This window comes from Gorilla gorilla, chromosome 14 (assembly GCF_029281585.2).
Source record: "Gorilla gorilla gorilla isolate KB3781 chromosome 14, NHGRI_mGorGor1-v2.1_pri, whole genome shotgun sequence".
In the NCBI taxonomy this organism is placed as follows: domain Eukaryota; kingdom Metazoa; phylum Chordata; class Mammalia; order Primates; family Hominidae; genus Gorilla; species Gorilla gorilla.
In genome coordinates, this window is record NC_073238.2 from 84,586,268 (window position 1) to 84,611,441 (window position 25,174).

Below are 25,174 nucleotides of genomic sequence, written 5' to 3' on the forward strand. Positions count from 1 at the left end.
ATCATGGATTCAGAAAGCACTAAGAAAATATTGGTGTCATCTGGTCCAATTCTCATTATCTAGACAGAATATCAAATAGGAATTACCACTATCTAACATATTCTTAAATTGGAAACATTCTTTGCAATCACTTAATTTAATTTACATTCCATACACTTTTACTGTGCACTGATTACCCGGTAATTATTTTCAGTGATGGGAAACCCACGACCCTGTGAGGAAGCCCCTATCACTGCTGAATAGCTCTATTAGAAAATTGTCCTATTTTTGAAGCAACATCTGCCTTCTTGTAATTTTCTTTCATCCAAGGGCAAATCAATTACTATTCTGTTTGTCACCTTTGTAAATCCTTGCATGTTAATATTTTTCTTCCACACACACACACACACACACACACATATATGTATCTTCTTGTAAAGGCTAAGAACTACCATTCTTTAATCTGTATAAAAGGTCCTAATTTTCAAAAGCAGGAAAGGATGCTAGAACTAAAGATATAGTTTTAGTTGAAACTATATATGTCTCTGAATATACCTGCATTTTTCTTATTGCTTTAGAAATGATAAAACAACAATCAGCAGATTTTTTTGACTCTATATTGCTTCTTTGCATACATTTTAATCTTATGTATACAAACATATACTTGTTTAATTAATATTATTCAAATTATACAACGAAGAAAAGTATTCAAAGAGCTGTTAATGTGTACAGGTTTAACGGTGTTTTCCTGTTTTCTCTATATTTTGTTATCAGCTCTTAGGAAATAAACATGGAATATAATTTCTTTAAGCATTCAAATTCTATGTCAGTTTCTTCCTTAATAATGGCAATATGCAGAAAAGTTACTAAATGCCATACATGTTTTGTTATCATATGCATAAACCCTCTGCCGAGTTTTCCTTACCTAGAGCAAAATTACCTAGATACAACTCTGCCGGACTGAAGTGAATGGCTGCCAGTTTTCTTTATTAATTCTATAGCACCCACTAAGTGGTAGCTCCCTAATTCATAGTAACTATATTTTTACAAAATATGAGAGTATTAATTTTTTAAAAAAGAAGAATTTTATAATTATCTCAAAACTGTTTCTAGTATCAGAAATAATTTCTGGTGACCATCTTTCAAGATCATCATACAGGAGAAAATAAAATTTTGTTATTTTAGGTCCCTTAAATATATGTGATTCTATGACTGGAAGTGGTCTCAGACAAAATGCTGTTGAATAGATAAGAGGAGTTAGAAATTATAGTGGAAATAGCATTGACTTCTTAATAAAAAAGGAATGCTATTCTAATTCTGATCCTTTCTAGTCATGGTTTCCCAGGGAAATGCATTTAATAATTCTAAGACATCATCTCCTCACCTTGAATATAGATTTTATAACCACATTGAGTTAATAAACATTTTGCTGGTTTGTTTCGAATATCAATTGATATTAGAAAAAAATAATATTTAAACTTTGGAATGTTATGCAAAACGTTTGCAATTATTTTGGGAAGATTCTTTAACTCTTGTAATCATTTGGTCTGCTTCTCATACTGGACATATATTGCTCAAAAGTTTAATATGTGATACCTATTGTCTAGTAATGTAGGAGAAAGGAGCCTATAGAAATAATTTATAAATTTTATTTTTTTAAAAAAATACTTCAGTCAGCTAAACAATACTACTTCTATTTTTTTGATTTAACAAAACTAACAAATTTCTCAAATATGTTAATTTCTTTGCAAAGTTTAAACATGCATGTATAAATTATTAGAGTAGTAGTATTTATTTTTATAATTAGTAATATTAGGTACATTAACTTCCTGGTAGAGCCTAAACTTATCTCTTCTGCTTCCTTGATAAATTGCTGAATATCGGTATTTGCCAATATTCTTTAGGTGTCTAGCAGTCATTGAGAACGGTGTAAGCTAGAAAGTTTAGGAGAAAAGATAAATCTCTGTACAATCTTTATAAAAGCCATATGTTTTTAACAGCTTAGAAGAAAATAGTATCATTGAAAATTAAATCATGAGACAATAACACACCTATGTGTTGAGGTCTGTTTCTTTTCATTGCAGTAAACTGTCCAGGGCACCTGATCATATAATTTTTCTGAAATGATTTCCAGTGCTTGATGAAAGAATAAAAATAATGCTCCTCTACAACCTTACTAGAAAAAGAAAGTTGTAATGCAAGATAGCCTCTCTGCTTTTCCTGCTCTAGGACATCTTTCAGAAAAGTGGCTGGAAGAATCTACTTTGATCTGTAAGAAGGTATGTATATTGTGTCAGGTGGTGCTCATTCTGTACTTACAGAAAATTGAAAAAAAGTTTATACCCTAACTTCTCAGAAAAAAACCCAACAATTTTCCAAGAACTAAAGAATTTTATTGTCAACCTAAGATTTATTTAGTCTTTTGTCCTTATGCTTATAAGCATAAATGATACTTTGGGAAAGCCTGTTATATGCATAATCAGAAATAGCTAGACAGTTAGGATAAAAAGTATGTGTAGAAAGAAAGAAGTCAGTACAGAAGTTACTTACATAACCACATTGACTATTTTGTAGTAAAAGACATTAGCATTATTCAATGAGGAATACATTACAATTTTGCAATTTAAGGTCTAAATGGTCTCCACAGAAGCATGTAAAATTTTAATTATGATTTTGCATTCATTTATTGCTTAATAAAGGATTTAGATTATTTCCCTTCTGGGCTGAATAATTTACTAGTTGCTTACAACCAACATTTAAAAATCACAAGACTATATATTCCTATATTAACCTATTTTTGAAGCTTTTCTGAACAGTAGAAATAATTGTAATAATTGTCAAAGAAATTCAGGAGGAAATGAAAAGCAAACGATAAAAATTAACACCAACAAAACCCTAAAATGGAAACTAATGAAATAATATACTGTATAAAAAAATTGGAATAAAGTGATAATTCTCTTGGTAGCTACATAAATTTTTAAGAAATATTTCTCGAGTTTATCAAATAATAATTTAGTACCTGCCATTAATGTATCTCTTAACAAACAAAAGAACCACTAGCTACATTACAACATATATTGTTATGTATGATGGACTAAATACGAAAGTTGGTACAAAACATAAATGCGTGGAGCATTAATAAATTTTGTACCTAAGATGCAGGAAAAATAAACAAGGACTGAAGTTCATACCTCACATTTTCATCCTGGATGGTCTCAATTCTGGAAATGGCTATTTATTATTTCTTCAAGCATTATAAACGTACAATTATTTACTTATGTATTTATAGGTATTTGTTGTGCGTGAAAGAGCACCTTTTTTGGGAAACACAGTGTTGGATCATAGTGACCAGCAGACAAAGGCCGCCCAATGGCCATCTTACACATCACGCTCCAAAAGACACATAGGATGTTTGCTAATAAAAATCAACTGGAAAATGGATTTCACTGGGCAACTCCCCCAGCCTCATTTGGGGGTTAGGAAATCTCCCAACCGTTTTCCTGATGGCAACTGTGGTATATGAGATAGAGCCCCTAAGGGGTGCCTTTCTGTTTTTTATAAAGAACATTTATTTAGATTTTTTTGAAGTCATTGTGTTACTTTTATTCTATGTTCTCTTACGGCCACCAGACCAACTTCTATTCACATTGCCTTGAGGTCTGTATAAGAGAGGTCATCTTTAGCCATGATGGAGTTGTCCAGGATTGTATCATTGGCCAGCGTAATCTTGCTTGTGCAAATCTGAAAGATGTGCTTCTTAGTCTTTCCATCAGGTAGGGGGAAATCAAATTTCTAGTCAATACAATCTGGTCTAATAAGTGCTAGCTCCAAAATTTCTATTTGTCTTGTGGCCATAACTTTTACATCTTCCCTTGAACCAAATCCATCCAATTGGTTCAACAGTTCCAACATTACTGGCTGAATTTATCTCTCATCACCAAAATTTGAGTAATATTTTTTTTTCCTAATGCCATCAATTTCATCTATAAACACAATGGAAGGTGCATATTTTCAGCAACTTGAAACAATTCCCATATGAAATTGGGCCCATCACCTTAGTAATTCTAAAAAAGTTCAAAGCCAATCAATCTCAACAAAGTGGCTGAGGTTTGGTTTGCAACGAATTTGGTCGACAAGGTTTTAGCTGTGTCAGGTGGACCATAGACAATGATCTCCTTAGAGGACTTGATATTCATATTTTCATAACATTCAGGATGTGTGAGAGGAAGCTCCACAAATTCCTTAATTTCCGGGATTTGGTTGGCCAATCCTCCAAATTGGCATAGGTCTCCTTGGAGACCTTTCCCACCTTCTTCACCCTAACTAGCACCTCTATCATGGCATGCACCTTGTGGTTGAGCAGAACCAAGCAGCTTGGTTCCAGCAGATCCTTGTCTACAAATGACAGATTGCTGATGTAGTGTTCTGAGCTCACAAATGTAGACACGGTGGTATGATTGCCATCAATGATCTCTTCCAAGGTTCCTACTGATGTCAGAGTCTCCTTCAGATCACCCACTTCGGATCTTGCTTTCTTCTTGCTTTTCTTCTAATGGTTTCATTTGTTCCTTATATATAATGAATTCTTCCTCCATGAGAAGGTAGTCTTTAATTCTAACTTCAATAATTTTAACAGGCACTGAATGTGAGGTGTTACCAGTTGCAGTTTGCTGGCAGCATCTGGTCCCTTTGTTTTCTTATTTTTCCCCACTCTAGTTGGTACAAGAGGTTCACACTTCTTTTCTTGTTTGTGTTAGGATTCTTGCCTCCTCCAGTATCATGACCACCACTCTGACTTTGACCCATCTTGCCTTGGCCACTCAAGCTGCCACTGTCATGGTGCGTCTCTCACAGAAGCCCATCCCATTGGCACATTTAACAGAGCCATTAAATAACTTTGGTATTTTTCTGATTTTGTAATATAAACGGGTTGATTTGTATATTAGTTTCCTATTGCTGCTGTAACAAATCACCATAAATTGTGTGGCTTTAAAAAATACCTATTGATTATACTGCAGTTCTGGAGGTCAGAAGTGCAGGCAGAGTGTAGCTCAGGTAGTTTCCTGCTTCAGGTTTCACCGAGTGAAAATCAAGATGCTGTCAAGGTTCCTTAATTTTTGGAATATTTGGGAATAATATGTTTCTTTCTTTTTTCCTTTTTTTTTTCAAGGTCTTGCTCTGTCGCCCAAGTTGAAGTTTGCAGTGGTGTGGTCTCGGCTCACTGCAGCTACCATCTCCCAGGTTCAAGTGATTCTCTTGACCCAGCCTCCATAGTAGCTGAGACTACATGTGTGCACCACCATGCCTGGCTAATTATTGTATTTTTTAGTAGAGACAGGGTTTTGCCAGGTTAATCAGGCTGCTCTTGAACTTGTGACCTCAGGTGATCCACTCACCTCTGCCTCCCAAAGTGCTGGGATTACAGGCATGAGCCACCGTGCCCAGCCAGGAAAAATCTGTTTTCAAGCTCATTCACATTGTTGGTAGAATTTGCTTCTATGTGATTATAGTACTGAGGTCCCCTTTTTCTTGGTGGCCGTTGCCTGGAGGTCACTCAGCTTTTAGACACTTCTCACATTGGTTGGTTTGCCCCACTTTCTCCATCTTTACACACAGCAATGGCAGGTTGAATCCTTCTCATGCTTGGAATCTCTCTTGCAGCCCCTTCAGCCTCTTCTCTCCTTTCTTATTCTCCCATATCTCTGATTGGCACTTCTGGCTTCCTCTTCTGCTTTTGCAGACTCATGCCGCTACACTTGACTAATCCTGGATATTCACTGTATCTTAACGTTGGTTAATTAGTCATTCTAATTTCATCTGCAAAGTACCTACACAGTAATAGCTAGATAAGTATTTGAATAATCAGGACACCTTGGCAGACGGGAGAATCTTTAGAATTTTTCATACCACAGTGTGCCCACTTTTCAAATGTATCAATTTTTCATGCTTGTTATTAAAAAAAATAGTGCATGAAGCTGATGGATGACCCTCAGTCATTCAATAAAATGTTTTAGTCATTCAATACAAATGTATCATATATGCTAAGTACTTTACTACAGAACATAAATACAAAGATGAAAAAGGGATGGCTTTACCGTCAAAGTATTAAATTTTTTTTTTTTTTTTTTTTGAGACAGAGTCTCACTCTGTTGCCCAGGCTGGAGTGCAGTGGTGCAATCTTGGCTCACTGCAGCCTCTGCTTCCTGGGTTCAAGCAATTCTCCTGCCTCAGCCTCCTAAGTAGCTGGGACTACAGGCGCACACCACCACCTCACCTGGCTAATTTTTGTATTTTTTAATAGAAATGGGGTTTCACCATATTGGCCAGGCTGGTCTCGACCCCTGACCTCGTGATCTGCCAGCCTCAGCCTCCCAGTGTGCTGGGATTACAGGTGTGAGCCACTGCGCCCGGCCTGTTTAAATACTTTTTAAGGCTTTTTATAAATTGAAGATATGGAGAAGACAAACTTTGTCATTTGATCAATAGAATAGTATTGATAATATTAGTGGTATTATCTAGTCAACTAAACCCCTTGAAAGGATACCTGATAATTTATTTAAAAATCAAACAATAAGACATTATTTAAGAAACATTATTTACAGAAAACTTTTGATTTTCAGGGTAATCTTTTTCCTTCTCTTTAGTAAGTGCCTCTGACTCCCTGGCCAAACTTAATCTCTGAGTCAAATTAGAAGTCTGACAAAAGAGGCTCTAAAAAAGCTGTGGAAGCAGTTACCTGGCTATTACTCATGGTCCCCTGGCAATGTGTCTTAAAATTTTTGGACACCCCAAGCACTGAATTGGATTAAATGATGCTTTCAGTTAGCTCTAGGCCAGTCCTTGATATCAACAGACATTCTACAATGCAACAACTAACTGAGACTTGTGACTTTATTGAAAAACTATATAGAACACTTAGAGATTGATCTTTCCAGTAGCCCAAAGATATCCTTGAAACGTAGTTATATTTGCCTTCACAATAAATGAGAAAATATTGTTAAACCTAGCAAGGGACATTGGTTCCTTGCTGGGTGTGTCACTAAATGCCCCTTTCCTCCAGAGTGCGTTGACTACCTAAAGAGGAGGGGAAAGGCAGGCTGTCAGAGGACATGAACACCTGATACCCTCACCATCCTCAGTTGATGACTATTTGAGTCCCAACAAATCTGACCCACCCATGGTGAGTCTCCTGCTGCCACTGAATAACATGTCTTGTAGTGGATATAGAAGCCCTGCAAGCCACCCTGTTGTCCTTTGGGTCCACAAAGAAAGTATGAGAATAGCAGATGATGAGATCATTAACCAGATTTAGATTTATTGATTTATCTGTACCATTCCCTGTGGTTACTGAGTCCAGTTAAACCTCAGGAACTCAGGTCAATAGAACTTCAACATAACCCAAGTTTCAACTGACAAATTCCTCACCATGGAAAAAGTAGTCATGGTCAAATCAGCAAAGATTGACCAGTAGAAAGTGCAGCATAAAAGTGGTCATTGGGTGCCCTCTCCTGATCAGCCTAGGCAAGGGTCTTCCCTCAGAGATCTCAGAGTGTGGTTAATAATATCTCCAAGGAGGAGATTAATGTGCTCTCCACCAAATAATTCCTGCCTAGATGGCCCCCTAGGGCCTGCTCCAGGATAGCCTCTGTTACTGACACAAATGCTATTCCTTCCTGCCCTCCCAGTAAGCCTAAGGATGAATTGTAGAGCCCTGCAAACTTTTACATGGACCTCAGGACTGGGTTTTAAAACCAAGACAAGGAGTTTGCCTGAGTTCCTGTGCACCCCAGAGGAGATCAGAGGTCTTATGCCAAGATGAGAGTTTAATGGAGAGGTGGAAAGAAGTGCACTTCTTGGTCCTTTTGGCTGTGTGGTGCACAGGTGACAATGATACTTGCAACACTTAGCACTAGGATGCAGGGAAACAAATAATACTCTTTGCTTTTGGATCTGAGGTCACCACCAATGAGACCCTTGTCAGGCTCAGATATGAGTGAGTTCTTTTGAACCCCTATAAACTTCAACGTTATGGCCCCACTATTGAATATGTTATTAGTATATATGCATTGTTTATATGTACTTCTGCTCATCTTTACCCCCAAGCCCCAAAAGGACTTGCTGACATTAGGGATATCTTAGTGGGGAATGTGGAAAACTGTGAACCTATCCAACTAATAATACCTAGTATCATTGCCTCTCTAAAACAATATCAGTGGTCTAACGAATTAAAAAATAAAAAACTATCCTTGAGACAATTTTTTCTATTCAATGCCACATGTAGCTTGTGCACAAGGATTCAATGCCACATGTGGCTTGTGCACGAGGCCTGGAGACTCACCATTGATTATAAGTGGTCCAATGCTGTATTCAGTCTTTGGTGCTAGAGACATCTGACATGTCTGTCATAAGGATTATTACTCAAGCTAAAGGAATTTGGTCAGCTGCAATTGATATCACAAATGCAATAAAAATTACACAATTTTTTTTTGTGATTCCTCTACAAAGGGTGTCTAGAGGTAGCCAGAAGAAAGAAACACAAGCCAAACTCAGGAAGGTTGTAAGGAGGAAGAATATATCCCCTCAGGCATGGAGCAACCCTCAGGTGATAATCCCAGGAATGAGAAGAGCCTTATAGTTGCCCAAGGCTTTGGTATAAGACTATTGATTGGACAAATGCTTTCTTCTCAATGTTCATTATCATAAAATTATCAGGGAAGCGCAAAAGCAGGCTGTTTTGATATACAAAGATGACAGTAGACTTTCACAGAGCTCTTTCACTTTCTCAGAGCTGTTGTTCTTTTACATAATACAGTCTACAAAACCTTGATTGCCCTGACACTCTACAAAACATCACAGGCATCCACTCTATTGATAATGTCACCATGGTAATTGGATTCACTCAGTAGAAGCTAGCAATTATTCTACGTAACCTAGTTATACACATGTATGCCAGAAGTTGAGAGATGAATTTTATGATTTTCAAGCATCTTCTGCATCTGTATACTTTTCATTGATCATCTAGTCTGGAGCATAGCAGTAGAGATCCTCTAGGTAAAGAGCAATGTCCAACCAGAAAAAAAAATGAGGCACAAAATTTATTGGATATCTTTGAATTTTGAAAGCAACTAGAAATGTGATTCAACTCGATTTGTTGCATGGCTCTTCAGACTATCCATTTCTAATGGGGTGAGGGCAAGCAAATCCAGGTGGTTGTGCAAGCTTCCCTGAAGTGTGCACAATATGACATGCAAATCAGTTAGTTCTGGAAGTATACATGGGGGTAAGAATGTTGGGAAAAGAAACAAGTACTCTCATTGATAAAATCCTGGTTCACTCATCTAAAATTGTGTGGCAAGGTCATCCTCTGCATAAGAAGTACATGCCTATTCTTCACCTCAATCTTACGGTCTTAAGTAGGGCCCCTTACAACAAATTTGTGAAAAAGGAGAGAACTCAGTCCTAGGTGAGAAGCACATTAGCACGATATATTGATGCTAGTCATAACAGTTATACAAAGAAATCCATCTTGTAGGCAAAGCTGTGAACAGCACACTTGGATGCCTACTCTGAAGAAAAAGTGAGACGGCCTTAGTTAGGAACATACACGGCTTTCTAGGCACTGGCAAATAGCTTTGCTAGCTGTTGAGATGCCGGAAAGGAACAACAGAGAAAGATCAGTGGGAAGGAGGTCTGGGATAACCAAATGACAATACTGGAGTGATCACAAAGAATCTTTCTTGAGTGCTTAGCAGACAGTATCCATTAGAGAGGAGGCTCTCCACAATCTGGTAGACAGAATAATTTGTACTATGAACAACAGCTATTTTCACTCTTTAGCCATTTCAAAGTTGCTACAATAGGCCCACAAGCAGAGGACCATGACAGCAAAATAGAAGTTATGAATGGACTTAAAAATATGAGCTTTCCCTCACAAAGGCTGAACTTACTATAACATTGTTAATTCTTAATATGGCACACCTCTTTAGGAGAGATAAGCCAGCTGTTGGAAGTAAACTACATAGGTCTCCTTCAACCTTGGAGCGGGACAGACATTTATATTTTCTGGAATAGATGAATACTCTGGATGTGGGTTTGCCTCTATGCCCTTCAATAACATCGAATTGCCTATAAAATTTCTGATTCATTGGTATCATATACTTAAAAATATTCCTTGGAAAAATGAACCTATTTTATGACAAATACAGTACAACAATGGGCTCATGAAAGTAATATTCATTGGTCTCACCATACACCTCATGAAACTTCACGTTAAACACCAGCTTTGAATATAGCTCAATGCATGCTGCAGCATGGTTCTCCAAGATACAGCATATGAATTGAACCAACAGCTGACATTTGGTTATATATCCCCAGTTATTAGAATTTACGGGTAAGGGAAACAAAATGTGGATTTAGGATTAGCCTTTTTCACCATTGTTCCCAGTAATCCACTTACGAATATGTGCTTTGTTTACCCACACCTTTAGGATTTGTTGAGCAAGAGATGCTGGGTTTTAGTGGAAAGGGCACTTTTGCTGGTAGACACAGTAAAAGTTTTACTGCACTAGGATCCAGAATATAAACCAGCCAAACAGAGTTGGCTAACATAATTTGGAAGAGACAGACATCATGGAGAGAGGGAAACACTTTGATCTTTGAGAAAAAGAAGACAAGATTATTTGGCAGATAATTCCTTTCCTTTTATCCCATTGATTGACAGCTCTACATCACAGTAGTTCCACATGGCCCGTTTAGAAGGCATCTGTCCTTATTAAACTACCAGCTCCATTTTCTTGTTAATTTGTGAACAGCTGAGAGATACATCACCTTGCATTTGGTTTCCCTACTTCCTGTCCTCCTTTCCTGTTCCCCCTCAAATTTGTAGTCCTGAGACTGCATATCCCAAAAAAACCTTGGTCCATTAGCTTTGTCTTTGGTTCTGTTCCAGGGAAAACACACATCTTTCCTTTTGTGAAAGAGTCAATTATTTATCTAATTATTACCATAAACAGAAACAAGAAACTCATGTCATATTTACATTTGTAAGACACTGTACATGCAAATAGATAGAATAGAATGGAAACAACATTTATAGAGCACTGGTAAAATGCAAAGACTTATTTGGTTACTTTATATTATTTTGGTTAGCATATTTTAATTCTTAACTGTGAAAACAGAAAAAAAATGAAAAAGAACCCACATCACAAGAAAATGTCCTACCATTATCAAGAATATAAATGTAGCTAATATTTATTTTACTGTGCAGGCACTTTAACCTAAGTCACCTTTACACTTAACTTTGTTTGTTGGGGTAGTACTAAGGACTAGAGTAGGTAAATTAATTTCCAAGAATGAGTTGAGGGATAAATTAAATGTAACAATGAAGGAAGAGTTGCAGACAATTTGAAAGAAGTGTCTATGATATGCTTGGGTGACAATGATGACTCTGGTCAGGGATAGACAGATGACACATTTTTGGCAAAAGAAAACAAAAAATACAGCAGAATGGGTTTAGGGACAAGAGTATTTTCAGTCAAGTGATGTGTTTACAATCTTATTGTAACATTTTAAAGGGTAAATGGTGATCAAGTTTTTGAATGTTGACCTCAATTTTGAAACAAATTTGCAATGTGGTTGCAAAATAAATTGATGATATCTGTTGCAGTAATGGAAAAGTTTAGGAGATAGTTAACATATTGTGGAGCACAATGAGTTTTTCATTTTCTTTCTTTTTCTTTTTTTCTTTTTTTTTTTTCTGAGACGGAGTCTCGCTCTTGTTGCCCAGGCTGGAGTGCAATGGCGCCATCTCGGCTCAGCGCAACCTCTGCCTCACGGGTTCAAGCGATTCTCCTGCCTCAGCCTTCCGAGCAGCTGGGGTTACAAGCATGTACCACCTTGCTCGGCTAATTTTTTTGTATTTTTAGTAAAGACAGGGTTTCTCCATCTTGGTCAGGCTGGTCTTGAACTCCCAACCTCAGGTGATCTGGGGCCATCAGCCTCCCAGAGTGCTGGGATTACAGGCGTGAGCCACCACGCCCAGCCCACAATGAGTTTTTTTATAAGACTTGTTGCTTTTGAAATGATAAGGCACAATATATTGGAAATATTTGACAGGAAGCCAGAAATATAAGTTCCTGAAAGGTATTGAACAGATATGATCTGGAGATTTTTTAACTGATGAAGTTTTAAATTTCTTTCATGTTTGTCCAACATGGGCTGGTCTTAGAACAGGAAGAAAAGGAGATTCTCATGAGGTAGAGAAGGCAACGACAGGAACATTTTAAGGAGGGGTTAATTAACAAAATATAGAAAGCTCATGGACAATGAGAACTGAGAAAAAGGACATAGATTTATCATGGTATACTTGAAGAGTATTTTCAGTCAAGTGATGTGTATTGTAACATTTTAAAGGGTAAACAGTGAAGAATTAAATTTTGGAGAACTATAGTACTGAAAGAGAGAATTCTAGATTAAGAAAATGTGGCATATATACACCATGGAATACCATGCAACCATAAAAAATGATGAGTTCATGTCCTTTGTAGGGACATGGATGAAGCTGGAAACCATCATTCTCAGCAAACTATCGCAAGGACAAAAACCAAACACCACATGTTATCACTCATAGGTGGGAATTAAACAATGAGAACACATGGACAGAGGAAGGGGAACATCACATATCGGGGCCTGTTGTAGGGTTGGGGGAGGGGGGAGGGATAGCATTAGGAGATACACCTAATGCTAAATGATGAGTTAATGGGTGCAGCACACCAACATAGCACATGTGTACATATGCAACTAACCTGCGTGTTGTGCACATGTACCCTAAATCTTAAAGTATAATAAAAAATAGAGAATTCAATACCATAGCTTTTCCATTATATATATAATGAAAAAGTATGTATGATTGCTTGTTAAATATTTCCAATATAGTGTGCCTTATCATTTTAAAAGCAACAAGTCTTATTAAAGGATCTATTATGGAGGATCTATTCAGATAGATGGATTCTCAATGGACTCCCTGTGGCTAACTGAGGTGAGTTGAAGCAGAGGCAAGCAGCCATGTCTGGGTGAGGGATTGGTCATGTACTCTAAGTTCTCAGAAAGATGTGGTAAAAGTATCACAGGACCTCTCTTTCTGCAATGAAGCCAAACCATTTCCTACTGCTGGTGCCAAGATAAACTGCAGCCAGAACCCACCACACCCCTACTTGCCTTTTGAAAGAAATATCTCACAGAGATTTCTGGTTTGAGGCTTGGAAACCAACCAATTCCAGCTCATTTGAACAAACCCACCAGAGCGCGTCTGCCCCAGCCAATCAGAACTCAGCTGTGGTGGCCATTCAGCACTTAGCAAGTTTGCATTATTCAATTGCATAAACAAGCCTGATTGAAATCTGAGTGAGAACTTTTGCTATAAAACCCAAACCCTTTCTTCGTTCTCTAGAAAGCACTTTCTTTTATACCAGAGGGGCTGTGTCTCATTTGCAAACTGCTCACTGGAATAACATCTCTTTTTTGCAGATTCCTTTGCAGAAAACCCTTGTTCACATTCTTTTTTTTTTTTTTTTTTTTTTTTTTTTTGAGATGGAGTCTCGCTCTGTCACCAGGCTGGAGTGCAATAGTGGAATCTCGGCTCACTGCAACCTCCGCCTCCCGGGTTCAAGCGATTCTCCTGCCTCAGCCTCTTGAGTAGCTGGGATTACAGGTGCGTGCCACCACGCCTAGCTAATTTTTGTATTTTTAGTAGAGACGGGGTTTCACCATGTTGGCCAGGATGGTCTCGATCTCTTGACCTCGTGATCCACTTGTCTCGGCCTCCCCAAGTGCTGGGATTACAGGCGTGAGCCACCGCGCCCAGCCCTCACACATTCTTGATATATATTTTTTTATGTTCATTGAAGAAATGTTTACTATATGCCCTATGTATTTAAAGAGACCCACTTGAAATGATCAGTAAAATAAATTTAACCTATATATTATTATATTAATATGCAGACCAGAGAGATTTTCATTTTTTAATTTGAACACTAAAATGATCTTAAAGAAGATTCATGAAAATAATTTAATATTTATCATTTAATAATAGAAAAATGCATTAAGTTTGGAAGTTTAAACTTTGCTGAAGCCAAGAAATATGAAAGTAGAATTTCTGATAATATTACCTTGTTTAAATTTTATGAGTCTCAACCAGAGTATTATTTGGTACAGCTGAAGTTATCATTATAAAGATTCTCACCTTGAGAATAATAGAATATGAATATTAAAAAGTATATGTATTTCGGCGAGATTTCTATGGTGCAAATCCCTCCTCAATATCCTTATAAATCTCCAACGTTCTCATTTCTCCTGTCAAAGCAAACTTTCTACCAACTGAAAGAGCTGAAGTTGACTAGTAATACAGTCTTTACACTAAATTGAAATTATTCTTTATGCATCTTATTCCCATTAGCCCTGGTACTATATAAAGATACAACTTTACACAATTATTAGTAACTCATTTTTTATACATGCTATTCTCACAATTGCTCTTAAAAGTCAAAATCTATGTGGCCATTCATGACTGCCACTTGTGAAAACTCAAACACAGACAATTTAAGTAAATAATCCAACTTTACACAGTGTATGAATGAGAAGGACTTCAAAGCCAGACAGTCTGGCTCCAGAATTTACGCTTAATCATTAAGTTATGTTGTCTTTCAGTATGGCTTAAATAAAATGCTGCTGAACTATACTGAGTTTTTAAATCACTGCTCATAATATGATTCCTTTAACTGTCTTGGAATCTTCATTACCAATGATTTGTAGTTAATCTGTTATCTCTGTTGACTCCCATAACTGCATTTTCTACAATAATAATATGTCTTAATAAAATAATTAGAGAATGGAAAATCTGCAAAACTAACTATATCATGGCTACCCTGAAAGAGAAAATTAAGAGAGCATTGAAAACTGCTTTCGTTACAACCTTTCTGTTTTCTGTAAATTCAATTTGCTTCCTACCTCCAAACCACAAAGAACATAGAAGTGATTATCTGGGTTGGTTCAATTCCAAGGTTAGGATAGATTATGTTTGTCGTAAATCTTCAAGCAATGGTTTTGCCTAGTCCAACAGAATGTAATGGAATCTACATGTTGGTTTTTAAAATGTGGTGTGAAGACCACTTGCTTATATGTAGTAACGATGCTGATAATATAGAAGTGCTCCTTGAATTTTATAAAGTTAAAATCATGCCTTTAATTTTGAACTAATTTTTAAAAATTGTATGTCAATAAGAGCACCATGCACTGAACTTGGGGTGTTCTTTCTTCTGTTTATAGTCTAAATTGACCAAATGCTGGCATTAGTTACATATCCCTTATAGTTACTAATATTGAAAAGTAATATGACAATTGCCCCTTTTCATGAATTAAATAAATTATTGATCAACTCCATGATATAAATTGATAGTAAATTCTAGATATTAAAAAGTAAGACCAAATTCAATTGATCTAGCCTATTGAGAAAGCCTTGAATTCCTGCCAACTGCATAAGATTTGATATGGTTGCAACAATAATAAACTTGTGATTTCATGCTTTAAGTTTTTAAGCTATTAAATGTATTATTTAACTCTAATAATTCAGTGAACAATAATATCATTATTTCCTTTTTTAGATGAGGACAGTGAGGTACAATAGGGTTTGCTGCTTTGAATAGCTTTTCTAAGTGGGCATATTAAAATTTAGGGAATCTACAAAAGTTTATGCTCAGGATCACACGACATACTCTCCTTGTCTAAAATAATCACGATAAATGGCTTGGAATAGAGCTCTGGATGAAATAAGTCAAAGTTTTGAAAATGTACACATGAGAGATTCTTTGTAAATTATCACAGCAACCCAGGAGATCATTTAACATGATGACCATGCTAATCAATTCATGTCCCCAAATTAATCCAGTGTTTTGAAATCTCTCAAGGAAATAAAGTAACCATAAAGAATTCTGATTAGCTAAGTGGCTTCACATTGGGAATTTCCAGTAGGTAAATACACTATACACTTTATTTCCTTCTCAATACCACATGAGAACTATTCACTTATTAAGTAATTACTGGGGTTCCAGAGGATTCACCTAATAAGTATTGGATAAGACTGGACATTTTAATTACAGAAGTGAAGCTATTTCTGTGACTCAGGTTTCCTGGGGGAATTTTTATTACCTAAAACTCATCAGAAAAATAATGGTCTTTGTCTTTGATTTTATTCAGTGGGCAAGGAAAGGCATAGGTTCACAGGGACAGTTATAAGAAGAATCTCTGTGTTTTTTGTTTGTTTGTTTGTTTTTTGCACCCTTCAAGACCCACTTGATTAAGGTATCGGCTGTATTTGCAAACTGGGAAAACAGAGCTAGAACATACAAATTAATATTAAAATTGTTACTCTTTAGTGTTGATATATTGAGTGTTTTCTTTAATTCTGCTTGTTTGGTTTGAATTTTCTAAATTTTATGGAATACTTATTAATTATGAGAGAAAATACAATCTTAGAATTACATTTTTATTGTTCTCATTTTATCTTGAATAACAATTTCTTTTAAATATGGTTTCTTTAAAGCTTCATTCTTTCAGGCCTAGAATAGCATGCTAACAAAAGAGACAAAAATTTACATTCTGACTTTTCTACATGATCCTTTCTTCACTTATAATAAAAATTCATTTGACTGAATTTATTACGCATACTTTTGACATCTTGCTCCATCTTATCAAATCTACTGAAGACAGTATAACTCTCACTGGAATAGAAAAAATATAGTTTCAATTTTAGGTTACATTAGCAAGCTTTCTCAGTTTTTAGGACTATTACTAAATTACCATATTTTGAAATCATCTATGCTATTCTGCAAAGAAAATGAGTTTTCACTTTTCTGATTAAAATACTTATTTTCACATTAATAATATTGTCTATGATTTTCAAACTTTCCTTTAAATCTTAGAAGTATAAAATACTTTTGCAATCTGTGTCACTTATTTCTTAACAAAGTTTTCCTTAATCCCTACTTCACTTAAAAACAGTGAAGCAGTTAATAGGTTGGTAACATAGGTTCATTGGTGGCTTATGTTTGTGAGCAAAGCTCTAAAACACAATTTTAATTTTTAAAAACTATTTGACCTTTAGGTGTATTAAATAAATATATCACCATTTTAGATGAACCATGGGTATAAAAGCAAAAAGTGTGAATGTTAGATTGACAACTCAAATACCACAACCAACACTGACATTGACACTGCAAGTGTTTCCAAAATGGCAAATATCTATTGTAATATTCTGAAGTAGAATCTTTCCTTTATTTACATTATAGTTGTGTGCTTAGAGAAATTCTTAAAAATTTTAAGAATTTATATATTACTTATATATTAACAATTGTTAATAACATTTGTGTTTATATGTAAATTTAGATTATGAATAGCTGTTTTACTTATATAAATACTTCGCTAGATATTGAAAGTCATGGGTAGAGATAGACAAGGTAGCAAGAAAGTTAACTGCAATATGGGTAATACGAACTCTATTCTCTGAGAAAAATTGGAGAGGATAGAAAAAGGGGATAATTAGAAACATGCTGATTGAACATAATAGAGCATTGTTAAAGAGGGTTTTGGTGGACTTGTAAGGCATTGGATCTTGATATCACAGAGAATGGGAAACCAATTCACAGAATTCTCAGATTTTTAAATAGGACAATGATTAAGTTTACATAAAAAGACTATTAGCAGGATGCAGGATAGGTTAAAATGGAGCAACATAGATTAGAGGACATTTTAAAGACATTTCAAAATAAGGTTTTTCATACATGGAAGTTACTTGGATGGTGGGAGTGAAGAAAAGGGAGAATCTATTTCAGCCACCAATTTATTAGCATAAGTTACCATGTAGATAGTGAAGCCAATATAGGAAATTTCAGGAAGTGGGATGAATGTGTTGGACAAGATAATTACTTTAATTAGAATATACTAAATATCAGTAGTTGTCATATACAGAGATTGTGATAGAGGAATGATCTCTGGAACTCAGGACTGAGATTGTAGCTTGTGGTGTAGCTTGTAAATAATTGTTGAAGCCATGGGCTATGGGTATACCAGCAGAGTATAGATTTGTAAGAGAAGAGAAGAGACGCCAGAACCATCGGGGTTAGTGTGGAATGGGTGAGTGAGAGGGATAGAGAGAGAGTAGCCGAGGAAAAACAGAAATAATTTCAAAGGGCCGAGAAGATGGGAAGATGCAGATTAAAGTGTAAGTTTCACTTACTAGAGTAATTTATGTTTGAATACAATAAAGAAACGGTGCGAGAGAAGATTTGACAAAAAAAGTTCCTGAAATAGTTATTCTTTCTATATCTCAAATTAACATTTAAATAGTAAATTCTATAAACCCAGAAGGATAACATTTATATAGTTTATTTACTGCCTAAATCTAGTATGCAAAAAATTTGAAGAGAAAACGTAAAAACCACTTTCACTAAAATATAAAAGATTTATTTATAGACAAATAAAAGGAAATATATATTTCATTTATGAATTATTGCATATGTTTTCAAATGTTATACCTTGTACAATTATTGACCAAAAATAATGCCTATGAATTTCCATAGCTTATGTAGACATCAATTTCCAAAGTCACAGGGAACACTGGTTTATATTATTTTTGTCTCCTTTGATAAATAAAGGCTGAGCAGAATAATAAATTCCTTTTTTATCAATATTTCCTTGGACTTCATCCAGTAATGTAGAGTTTATTATGGTATATGGTTCAACATTTTACAGTGTTAAAAGAGTATTTTTCCTTTCTTAGGCTACATTATTTTCCATATATATTTTAAATATTCTATAATACTAATTTACTAGGTATAATAAAATTACTAATTTAATATTACTTATATAATTAAAGGCAAATTTAGTTCCTAAATATGGCTTCATCTAAATTAAAACAACTTCTGATTATTTACCTCATATATTTAGTATACATGTATATAGTATTTATGTAAAATAAATATATATATATCCTATTATATAATAGAATTCTATGTGAAAAGGAGAACAAATAAGTGGATGTTCAAGACAGAAAGAGAGAGAGAGAAAGCGGAATATACTTGTAAGTTAGATGCTTACTTGTCATATTTTAGCCCAGAGGAAATCTTAACTGCCTCTACTTTATGGCAAAGCTTGCACAGAATAAGCACACTTATAGATGCAGAGAGGATGTATGCCAAATGGATCTACATTCATATAAATAATGTTTCTAGACTGAAGAAATAACCCACGTGTAAAATATTTTACATTATACTATTCCAAAGAATTTTTTTAATCACAAAAGAGGCTAAAACTGCAAATATTTGAAGTAAAGAAAAGAAAGCCCATTAAATCTAAATTAAATCATTATTGAGCAATCCAAAGCAAAACATTCAGATTTTTATGTTTTTCTTTTGGGGATAATTTTTTTTTTAGAAAATGAAAAGTCCAGATATTTTCTCATTACCTTCCAAATACTTTTTCAATAATTTAACACATAATAATAATTTAGATCAATACAATTCTCCTATTCATTCCATGCATGAGTTTTGGGGTCTTAAAAATAATTTTTAGAAAAGACCCTATAATTTAAGATATGGCTGTGTGAAGATAATACACAAAACTGTATACTCTGAATTTATTAAAGATAAATAGAAAATCTAGTAAAAGCAACTTATTATACCCCAAAATTATCACTAATTAATATGTCATTACAAATTTTTTACTGTTTTTGCTTGTTTGGTTTTGTTTCATTTTGTTTTTCCCCAGGCCTCTGTGAGGCATTCAGTCATCTGTGGAGTCCTCCTTAAGTTCCTCTCACAGCATCAAGGATCCTTTCCTTTGTTGTTTCTAAAAGGTTTGGCAAATCTCACTGTCTAAAACGTTTTTCAGTAGAAAAAACAATTGTCATATTCCACTTTGCTATCATCATCTATAAAATGAAGCATGTGTGGCTAGTTCTTAAAGTATATTTACTGGACTTCCCTGGCCTCCAAAATTTAGTAGACTGCTTCACGAATTCCTTATGTTTGCACACCACTTGGCAAATGGTCAGTGCACCACAAATAATTATACTGAGTTAAAAACACATTCAAAGATCCATGACATCATTATATAAAAATGAAATATAATATTTAAAATGTATTAAATAATTAATTTATATCAGTCAAAAGTGTTATGTTGTTGAAGTCATTACAAATCTAGACACCACTCTGTGTAGAATGGTTTGCCTCTAGGTTAAGGCCCATGTCAATCATACTAGTCATTTCTTGTCTAATTTTGACTGCTGTATTAGTAAATCAGAGTTTACCTTACATGTTATTAGGAAAGGCAACAAGGGTTTTCAATTGTTTGTTTATTCATACCACGGCCATCAAAATTATTTATTAAGAAACCACTACTATGTTTCAGGTATTGGATGGCTGTGGATATAAATATTAAACAAAGCAGACAAGCTCAGATAATGTTCTAGACTTCCTATCAAACATAGACTGAGAAATTATGGGAAAATTTCTCATTAAGGACCATTATAAATGCTTTATCAGACAAAAAAATTCATATAAAACACTCAAATACTGGAAAACCAAATATTTTCACTGGATAGATGTGATAAAGCCCAATTTCATTAAAAAGATAAAATCATGACACTCATACAAATATAAAATAGACATAAGTAAAATGGTTCATTTAACTAATTAAGGAGGGAACTGATAAGATGTTATAATTAGGTCAAAGGAGAAGCCAGAGGACACATATATAAGCAATCAGGAAATAAGCAATGAATTTGTTAGCATATGAAAAAGTGACTTCTGAATGAAACTTTACTACCATTGTACAACATTTATTTACACCTCTATAGGCAAGAATAATCTGCAGTACTATCAGCAATGCAATTACTTTGAGAGTAAAATAGTTCAAAGATCAGTATAGAATCAGACAACCCAGAAGGTGCACTAGATAACTGCTAGCATTCCCTAGAATTGTTAGTAATCAGTCTGTCTCTCTCTCTCTTCTGTCTCCCTCTTTCTCTTTAATTCTTATTTTTTCATTTTCCATTCCAAAATTATTCACAATTTTTATAATAGCTAACAATGAATTGATTCCTAATACATTTTTCTTTTAAACTGTACTATTTGAATATAATTTTTAGTATGTCTAGTTAAACAGTAATTTCTGCATGTTGGGAGAAAATCAATTGTTGAAAAAGCATCAAACTCACTTTTTTTAAATCAAAGAGTGATATTTTTGGAATTCTGGTATCAAAAATTTTGACCCTCTGGCTCTGAAGTGGTTAGTTTACATTCTTCCAGATACGAAATATATTGCTGAGTAGCTCCATTTAAGCAAGCTATTAGGGGTTATGTTAATGGATTATCTTTACAAATATTCAGTACTTACATGAGTAGGCTCAAATCTTCTTGGCTGCAGCTAGGTATAGGAATATCATCAAGAAAAAAAAAAAAAAGCCCAAAGCACTAATAGTAACTCAAACAATGCTAAGAAAATCAGTTCTACCATTTCCTAATCCTGAATCTTCTGTGCACTAAGGACTCATTTATGTTGTATATTACCACATCAACTGTGGAAATACCTGGTTTGTGGTATGAAGCATATAGTTGAGCCACTAAATGAAATATATTATATTTCATTGATTTGAAACCCAGTTTTTTTCTATTGTAATCTCTTTCTTGGTCAATTCTACAAAATCTCCCAAATTTACTTGTGACATTCCTTCAAGGTAGATTAGGCTAGACAACAACCAATCTTCATTCCTAATTACTGCCCACATTATGTAAAACAACTAATTTAAATAACACGAAGAGTGGTCCCTAAAACTGGGGCAATCTGAAGTATAAGTGGAAGTGTAAACCAGATCTCTGTTCTATTTGGTTGAAATTCCCCAACTAATTTTAGAAAATAATTAGAATGAAGAGTCTCAACTTGTTAAGATAAAGATGTGAAATTGCTCTTTGGAAATGGAACCTCAGAACAATGAGGGGAGAAAGCCTTAAAACTGGTGATCATCCATATATATAATATGGGGTCTTCTCTCCTTAGCTGTGGTCTTTACTCAAAGCTTCTGTTTGCCATGTCAATAGAGTGGAAAAAGTTGATAATTTCTTCCTGTTTCATCCAAGCTCTGCTTGAAATCCACTGACATAATGTAGTCCATTTCTACTAATAAACCGAGTACATTTATCCCTTCTGATATAATGGACTTCTGATCAATAATCTCAGAAAAAAAGAGTAACACTAATTGCTGGTAGTATCAGAAAAAAATTGTATTGTATGTGACGGCTTTCTCTCTTTGCACTACTCCTTGCAATGACAAACTCAATAGCCATTATTCAATCATAATTTTCATAACTTCTTTCAACAATGTATCAGGAAGCAATCATCTTACAGCACTGAATTCTACTTTTTCAGTTTCTTTTTAAATTTTTTTTTTTTATTAAAAGATTCCTGACTGATTTCCCCACATTATTTCCATGCCAGTCGTCTCCAGATGCAACTATATTGGGAGGTAGCAGGTGGCTGAGTTTGTAAGAACACAGCTGTTGTAGTGTTTCCCAGCTCCATTAGGCCAAGTCACTGCCAGACTCTGCCCCTTATCTCAACTCTGCTGGGATTTTCTGTCATCTAGCCTTTTCTTTTTTTTAGCTATAATCCACTGCCACAGTCCCTTGGCTGGTTCCTGAAGACGCCCCATGCTGCTTGGGTCCTGCTGGGAGACTACCTGCTTGCCGTCTGTGATCTCCCTTCAGTGGTCACCCCAGGACAGCAGCTCTCTCCTTGTGGGGACAAGGTCAGGTGCTGGTTGTGGGCAGCATTGTGAGCAACATGTGCTCCCAGTGTGGGGTCTCCTTTTGACCTCAAATGATATTTTTGTCATCAACAAGCAAGGCTTCTGACATCACCGTCTAGTCCCTCATGGGGATAATGCACTCCACAAACTGGAGTTCCAGGTGCTTCCCCACCTAGCTGTGCCTTTCTCCCTCACAGTGCTCATACTTTATCAGAGGTCTCATACAGATTAAGACCTTTTTGTTTTTCATGTCATCAACTCACTCCCCCTATGCTCCCCCTTCAAACTGGACTCCAAGTCACTTTACCCACCAGGGCTTAGGGCAAGGAAGCCACAGCACTTCTCCAGCAAGCCCAAGTTTGGCTTCCCAGGAGGCAGGGAGCTATATCCAAAGCCCCTTGGAGACCACCTTCCAAGCTTGCCAGCATCTCCCAGATCACTAGCACCTGCACTACCATGGCCACTGCTCCTTGCTCAGCAGGGGAGGGGCACGGGGCAGGGTCTCTTCCTCATACGCAGGCACTTAGGGACCTCTGGGTCTGGCGGTGCATGCGATGGGGAGACAATTGAAAGATGCTGCCTGAACCTGCTGCTTCCTTCAGTTTTGTTGTTTCAATGATGTAAACAGAGCTATGTATCATTTTGTACTAGAAATGATTACTTTTCATATATTTTGGAAAATGTGATTCCCAGGGAAAAGGTGCAAAAGTTCATATGTGCAAAACTTTAACAGGCAACACATTTGACACTAGGAGGGAATGGATTGCTTGTTCAATGAAATTGAATTACAAAACTGCAATATTGTAGTTACTATTTACACTACTCTTTTTACGTGTAAATCAATGTGCAAGTGGCTACACATACAAATTCACTTATTCCAGAGTGTAATGGTTAATACTGAGTGTCAACTTGATTAGATTGAAGGATGCAAAGTATTTTTCCTGGGTGCGTCTGTGAGGGTGCTGCCAAAGGAGAGTAACATTTGAGTCAGTGGACTGGGAAAGTCAGACCCACCCTCAATCTGGGTGGGCACAATCTAATCAACTGCCAGTACAGCTAGAATATAAAGCAGGCAGAAGAACGTGGAAAGACTAGACTAGTTTAGTCTTCTGGCCTACATTCTTTCCCCAGTGCTGGATGCTTCCTGCCCTCGAACATGGGACTCCAACTTCTTCAGCTTTGGGACTCGGACTGGCTCTCTCTGCTCCTCAGCTTGCAGACGGCCTATTGTGGGACCTCACCTTGTGATCCTGTGAGTCAACACTGCTTAATAAACTCCCCTTTATATATACATCTATCCTATTAGTTCTGTCCCTCTAGAGAACCTTGACTGAGACGCAGAGCACACATCTTCACATTATACATTTCTACTGGAGTTTTATTCAACAATAAAATTTCTAAATTATGGTATATAACTTAATAATCATTATTATTATCATATGTTTAGTGATTTCCATGGATCCATTTGTCTCCATGGAATAGACACACAAAAACTGTTGTCATTTTCTGTTTCCTCAGTGGCTTTCTATTGATACACAAGGAATAATCCAGGGGATTTTCTGCTAAGGCAACAAAATACAACAAGCTTAGAGAAAATAACTTGACAGCAGAATCTGCAGCATTTAAAAGCCAGGTGATCACTATTTATTAATTTTAGCTAAGCACTAAAAATGTTATTTTGCCAGATAATGAAACAAGATATCTGTAGTTATCAAACAGAATCAATTCAGCCAATCTGCACTGTATTCATGTGCTTTAGCTTATTATTTTGTTTACTGTACAGCACTGTAACTCATTCAGAATTGTCATTTATAAACAATATATATATGTATACATGAAAACAATCTACAATCCTTTCCTAGAATTTAGGTAAGCATGGGTCAATCATTTAGGATAGGAATTCTTAATCTAAAATCTATCAAGCTGGCAGCAAAATAGATAAAAGATGTAAACAAATGTTCTACATTAAAATTAGGTGTAAATGGTACTAACCTTAAGAGAAAGCCTCATTAATACAAGAGAAATACACATGTAAACAACACTAACATATCACTTTTTGGCCCTCAGAATGTCATCAATCCAAACATTTTTCAAAATCTCTCAAGAAGCAGGCACTTACGGTACTGCTCATTGGAAAGCAAAAATGGTATAACACTGCTCAATGAAATAAAAGAGGATACAAACAAATGGAAGAACATTCCATGCTCATGGGTAGGAGGAATCAATATCGTGAAAATGGCCATACTGCCCAAAGTAATTTACAGATTCAATGCCATCCCCATCAAGCTACCAATGACTTTCTTCACAGAATTGGAAAAAATTACTTTCAAGTTCATATGGAAT

At 35.6% G+C, this 25,174-nt stretch overlaps 1 protein-coding gene and 1 pseudogene across 2 annotated transcripts in view; both read right to left on the reverse strand.

The window, feature by feature from the left end:
- The window catches only part of KLHL1 (kelch like family member 1), a 413,680-nt gene that overhangs the window by 189,560 nt on the left and 198,946 nt on the right, over positions 1-25,174 (reverse strand). The window lies entirely within an intron of this gene.
- Positions 3,456-4,785, reverse strand: LOC101126244 (26S proteasome regulatory subunit 4-like; annotated as a pseudogene).